A 6158-nucleotide genomic window follows, 5' to 3' on the forward strand; every position below is an offset into this window, starting at 1 on the left:
CCTGCATTATCGTGTCTGTCCCATTAACAATTGAGAATCTTAAAATGTTAGACTAAGGAGACACTTCACAGAGCTCATTGCACTTCTGAGTGATAGGCATCAGCCCCAGGCTCCAGCTGGTGGCTGTCAGAGCCCCAGCTCCACCCTGGCATGAAGAAACAGCCCAGACGAGAATTAGCAGAAAAAGACTTTGGTCGTGGTGATGATTCTCTGAATGTTTATTAACATAGGGAAAGGGACTCTTATCCCTTTGGGCTTTAATGTTTTTGAACTTTCACTCGTAAGGTTTGATCTTTAGAATTTAATTCCTCCCTTAGGATAATCATAATTGTGAGAAAGTTTATATTTGCAGGTACTGTCTTTCTATGTTTTTGGCATTTTGTGATGGAGTTTCTATGTCTCTATTTCACATTTTACTATTGAAATACCTTTAATTTCACTGCAGAGCCTCCGGTGGGTTGTATTGGATAACATTGCAGGACATAATTGGGGATAGTGTATCAGCTTCATACTGCTGGATAACCAACAACCTCGCAGGTTAGCAGCTTAAAACAAAATACCTTCGTTACTGTACAGGTTCTGTGAGCTGGAAATCCAGGTGTGGCTGGGAATGGATCTCCAGGCTCAGGACTCTGGTGAAGTTACTTACACTGTTGGCCATGACTGTGGTCTCATCTGAAGGCTGGACTGGGCCAGGGTCTATTCCCAGCTCTCTCACACGGTCAAAGGACAGATTCAGTTCCTCGGGGCTGTGGGGTGGTGGTGCCTACTCTCCCCTAGTTGTCCCGTGAAGGTCTCCCTCAGTTCTTTGCCACGTGGGTCTCTGCTTAGGGCAGCTTGGAGTGAGTAAGGGAGAAAAGAGGAGGTTCCCAGGATGGAAGATGGTCTTTTCACAGAATAGCCCCACAGAAGTGATGTCCTGTCCCCTCTAGACAGGTTAGAGAGAGGTCATTAGTCCAGCACACACTCATAGGAGGGGGTCACATGAGCACCAGGAGGTGGGGCTCATTGGAAGACATCTCAGAAGCTGACCACCTCAAGTGGGAATGGACTAAAGGGTGCGTTTACAGTGTGGGGCAGCCTTTGCATAGATTTAGTTGAATCATCTTCTGCACAATTTCAGGGACTTCTGGGGGGAAATCCACACTGACTATGAGTAGCCCCAGGGGGTTATAAGAAGCCAGAGGCTGGCTCTGGGGGAGTGGTTTATAGATATGGTAGTAGGAACATCCTGGTGGACACTGTTGGCTGGAGATAGGCTGGTGGAAGTTCTAAAAGGTTAAAAGGAACCAAAAAGCTGAGGATGTTGAGGGTAATGTTTATTCCCACTTCCAATGTTTCCTTCCCGTCCTTCACCCTCTCCTTCTAGGGGACCCACCTGGTGGGTGAATTTGGAAGAAGAACTGAGGCATCTCCTCCAGTTATCAAGGGCTAAGCAGAAAATCGCTCAACACTTATCAGCTCAAAACCATAGCAATTATTCACTTTCTCTCATGGCTTCTTTTAGCCAGGAATCCTGGAAAGGCATGGCTGGGTGGTTCTCACTGGGAATCTCTTTGACAGTTGCAGTCATGTGTTGGAAGGGTCTGCTCTCATCTGATGGCTCGAAGGGGGCTGAAGGATTTACATCCAATGGGACTCCATCATGTGGGAGCCCCTGGTGCTTCTAGAACTTGAGCTGAGCTCCTGGGTGGGGGCAGGTTGGCTGCAGTACTGGGAGCCGGGCATTAGGGCAGAAATGGGCTCTCCCCACGGGGCCTGCTGCTTTGTGGGCAAGAGATCAGGTCACCCCACAGGGGACAGATGTATTATAACTGACAATAATGCTCAAAGGAGTGAAGTTGAGGGCTGGTTCCATCCTGTGTGTGTACACGTGTGTGTCTGTGTGTGCATGTGTGTGTGTGTGCATGCACGTGTTTGAGCACACATGCATGGTCACAGAAGGCTTTTTTGAGAGCGCAGTACTTAAGCCATGACATGAACATGAGCGGCTAGCCAAGGGAGGAGGGGGGTGGAAGAATATTCCAGAAAGGGTCCGTGTGCCCAGGGGAAAGCCTTGCAGCAGTGAGCTGGGCAGACTCCCTTGGAGCTGGGCACTGGCCACGTGTGCCAGAGGGAAGGGAGGGGGGCACAGCTGTTGAGGGTCCTGCATGGCAGTGGCTAGATCCCAAGGACCACGAGGAAGTCCCATGGATTCTAAGCCAGGAAACGGGAGGGTGACCCCAGCAGGTAGGAGAACCATCGGTCCAGGTGTGTCCTGGTGAGGCAGGTATGGGTGCTGTGGCTGGGTCGGGGCCCCGAGGTTGTGGGCTGGAGAGACAGGAGGCTGTGTGTGGGGAGGGTCTGCTTTTGGGGTCTGGGGTCTCCAGCACTGCCAAGTCCTGGGATGTGTCCAGGGCTGTGTGTGTGGGTTCTGCGGGGGAAGGAAGACGTGGTGGAGGCAGGCAGGGGACGGGTCTGAGCAGCAACATGTGGGGCCTGAGGTTGCTTGAGGGGGGGCGGGTTTGGGGTGGGGGGGGCTGCCCGCGGGGCTGAAAGGCCTTCCAGACGGGGCAGTGGAAGGTGGGCAACACAGGGAGACCCGACGGCTGTGTAGACGACTGTTACCAGGGTTGATTTTGACCAGTAGACACTCGGCCTTGACTGAAGTGAGCGAGGAAAATAGAGACCTTCGCTCATTAAGGGTGAGAAGGAAAAGAACGTGGGCTGGGACTCCGGATCCTACCTGGCTTCGTTACTGCGAGTGTAGACGGACAGTGGTGAGTTCCTCACCACACACTGCCAGTGCCGCACTTTATTCGGAGTTAAGTCTCCTCTATTTAAATCAAAGTCCGAATAGGAAACCTGCCCTTTCAAACAGTGGTATTAGTGGTCATTATCTGCTCTGCAAAAGGATTCACAGCTCAGGTTCCAAAATAGAGGCTGTTTTACAGCACTTACTGGCTTTGGTTCACAGAGATTTATATGCACAGAAGTATGGACACACAGGAAGTGGGGCCTCGGGCACCCCCAGCTGAGCACCTCTGACCTCAGAGGAGCTGGAAGCAGAGTCCCTTTAGGGAACAGCCCCACCCCCAGGACTGGTCACTCATCCTGACAAATACATGCAATCCCGTCCACCTGGACTTCTACCCAAGGGGAGATCTGTTTCCAAAATCCCTGGCAGAGGAGTGGTGATGCCAAATCAAATCTCTCTTTTCAAAGACAGTGTTCCATTCTACTAAGCCTGACCTTGGTCACCCCACAGTGGTCCGACAAAAGGTTTCTGCAAAATTACATAATGGCAGCTAAATACGAAATCCTGAATAGGAAACCCAACTATTTTATCTCTAGGAAGAAAAGAGATGAGTTGCAGCAAGGAAGAAATAGACAAGATTCCCAAAAGGGAACTAAAGAGCTCGGCTCTACATGCAGGAAAGGAGCCGGCAGTTCACTCTCCCCGTGGAGCACTGGGGAGGGAGCCCTGGGCCAGGCTGTCTAAGGAAAGGTCACATCAAGATGACATCAGGCCCTTTGTAGAGGCCGTGCCTTCCTTCCAATGGGCATCCCTTCAACATCAGCCCCCTCCGGGGGGCCTTGCTTCATTCCAGAGCCGACATTGTGAGTCAGGGGAGGTGGTGTGTTGTCCTGGGGCTGCTGTAACAAAAGACCACAAACCAGGTGCCTAAAAAGTCAGACATCCACTGTCTCACGGTTCTGGAGGCCAGAAGTCCAACATCAAGGTGTTGGCAGGGCTGCGTGCCCGCTGGGGGCTCAAGGAAAGAATCCTTCCTTGTCGATCCTGGTGGCTCCTGGCTTTCCTGGGCTTGTGGAGTATCACCCTGATCCCTGCTGCCCTCCTCTGCGTGTGTCTATCCTGTACATCTCGTGACACACATCATTTGTTTTAAGGTCCTTGATCCACGATGATCTCATCTTGAGATTGTTAACCTAATTACGTCTGCAAAGATCCTTTTTTCAAGCAAAGTCGCATTCACAGTTTCCAGAGATTAGTAGGTAGACATATCTTTTGGGAGACCACCATTCAACCTATTACATATAGTGAATGTTATGAAATGTGTCCCCCCAAATTCATGTGTTGAAATCCCAAACCTCAGTACCTCAGCATATAATCGTATTTGGAGATAAGGTCTTTAAAAAGGTGATCAAGTTAAAATGAGGCCAGTGGGGTGGGTCATTAATCCAAGATGAGTCATGTCCTTAGAAGAAAAGGGAGAGACACCAGAATGTGAACAAAGAGAAAAGGCCATGTGAGGACACAGTGAGAAGGCGACCAAGGAGAGAGGCCTCAGGAGAAACCAACCCTGCCGACACCTTGGTCTTAGACTTCCAGCCTCCAGAACCATGAGAGACCAAGTTTCTGTTGTTAAGCCATACACTGTGGTATTTTTATGGTTGCCTTAGCAAATGAATGCAGTGACCTAGCCCTTTTGGGGGATCCATTATATGCCAGCTATCCTGTTCTCTGCATTAAAAATCGATGCAGTGGGAGAAAGCCCAGACCCTGAGGTCAGACACAACCTCCAGTGGGTGGATTCCAAACTGGCCTCATGATTTTGGGCAAGTTGCTTCCTTGATTTAAGTGTCAGTGATCTTATCTGTATAAAGGAGACACTAGTACCCACCCTGCAGCCTTATTACAAAGAGTCAACACAAAAATCTCGCTCGTGCCTGACACCTGGTACAAACTCAGTGACTAATAATTGCGGTTATAGTTGTTTCCAGAGCACCGTCGCAGTTAATCCTTGCGACTCTGGGAAACAGCTCTCTCCTAGGTGAGGAGAAGGTGGCCCACACATGTGAGGCCACTTGCTCAAGGTCAAATGTTCTGCGGGCAACAGGGCAGGGGCAAGAATCTCCATTTGGTTCCTAGAATCTGATGGTTTTTCTCCCCTGATATTGGTCTCAATGACCAAGCGTCCACCACTGCTCATGAGTGTTCTCCACGAGGGTAATAATATGAACACAGATGTGGAATAAGGTGAAAGTGAAGTTTATTCATGGAATGAGGTTTGCAAAGAAATTCATTTTTTTCAAGGAAGAGAATGATAATTTTGCTTGTCTCTGAGAACACATAGTATATTGATTCTTCTGATACCCTCTCAAAGGGTTTCCATCTTTTCGTGTAGAGAAGAGATATTCCATAGATGAAAAGTGGGGATTATTTATCCTGAGTATCAGGTGATTGGCAGCCAAAAAAAAAAAAAAATATATCATTGATTTGATAGAAAAGAATCCTATTTGCATAGGAAGGTTCAGATGAGCCAATTACTAATAAGACAGACAATTTTTTAAATTAAAACTTTCCTTCTAATTGAAGATTTGGCATTAGAATGCAGAAACAGGCATTTGAATTACATACAAATCATGAAACCACTTTCAGTTTCTTATATAATGCCACAAATGCCTGGAAATATCAAAGGAAACACTAAATTGCCGTTGTATAAATTTATATTTGAAATTAATTTCAGAATTACACAAAATTGATTCATATAAAGAGTTAAATCTTTTTAGAAAAATTGCTCTACAAGAATTGCCAACTGTTTCTAAATCTTTTTAGAAAAATTGCTCTACAAGAATTGCCAACTGTAGATGTACTAAAATTTATATTTCAAACTAATTTATCAGAAATTTATCAGTGTTGTCATAGCCTATAAATACTTGTAACAGCTTCAGTAACTATTGCACTAACACAAAAATCCTTCGCAAAAGTAAAAGTTATCAAAAATTATTTGTAATCTTCCATTTGCCAAGAACAATTGACATCATTTTCAGTTACATTGGTGAAAAGTTGCTGAAAGTATTGGTTTTGGTGACCTAATAAATATATTTGCAGTCAGAAAAATAATTTTATGATCAATCAAGACATTGTATTAATAAAGTATCATTATTTATTATCTTACATAAAATTGAGTCCCAAATATTATTATTTTGCAATTTTGTAAGTTTCTTTTGTTACTTGTGTGTCACTTGTATCCCTATTACACCCTAGAGGTAATACAATATTTTAAAGAATAAAGCTTTACATTTTAGGATCATTATTAGCACTTGTTTCCTGCCTTTTGAACGAGAGACAACAAATTTTGCATTTTTCACAGGCCTGACAAATTATGTATTTGACCTTGATCATAAGATCACCCTGGAGATAAGATTCTCCC

Source organism: Balaenoptera physalus (genome assembly GCF_965194825.1).
Source record: "Balaenoptera physalus genome assembly, chromosome: 13".
NCBI classification, from domain to species: domain Eukaryota; kingdom Metazoa; phylum Chordata; class Mammalia; order Artiodactyla; family Balaenopteridae; genus Balaenoptera; species Balaenoptera physalus.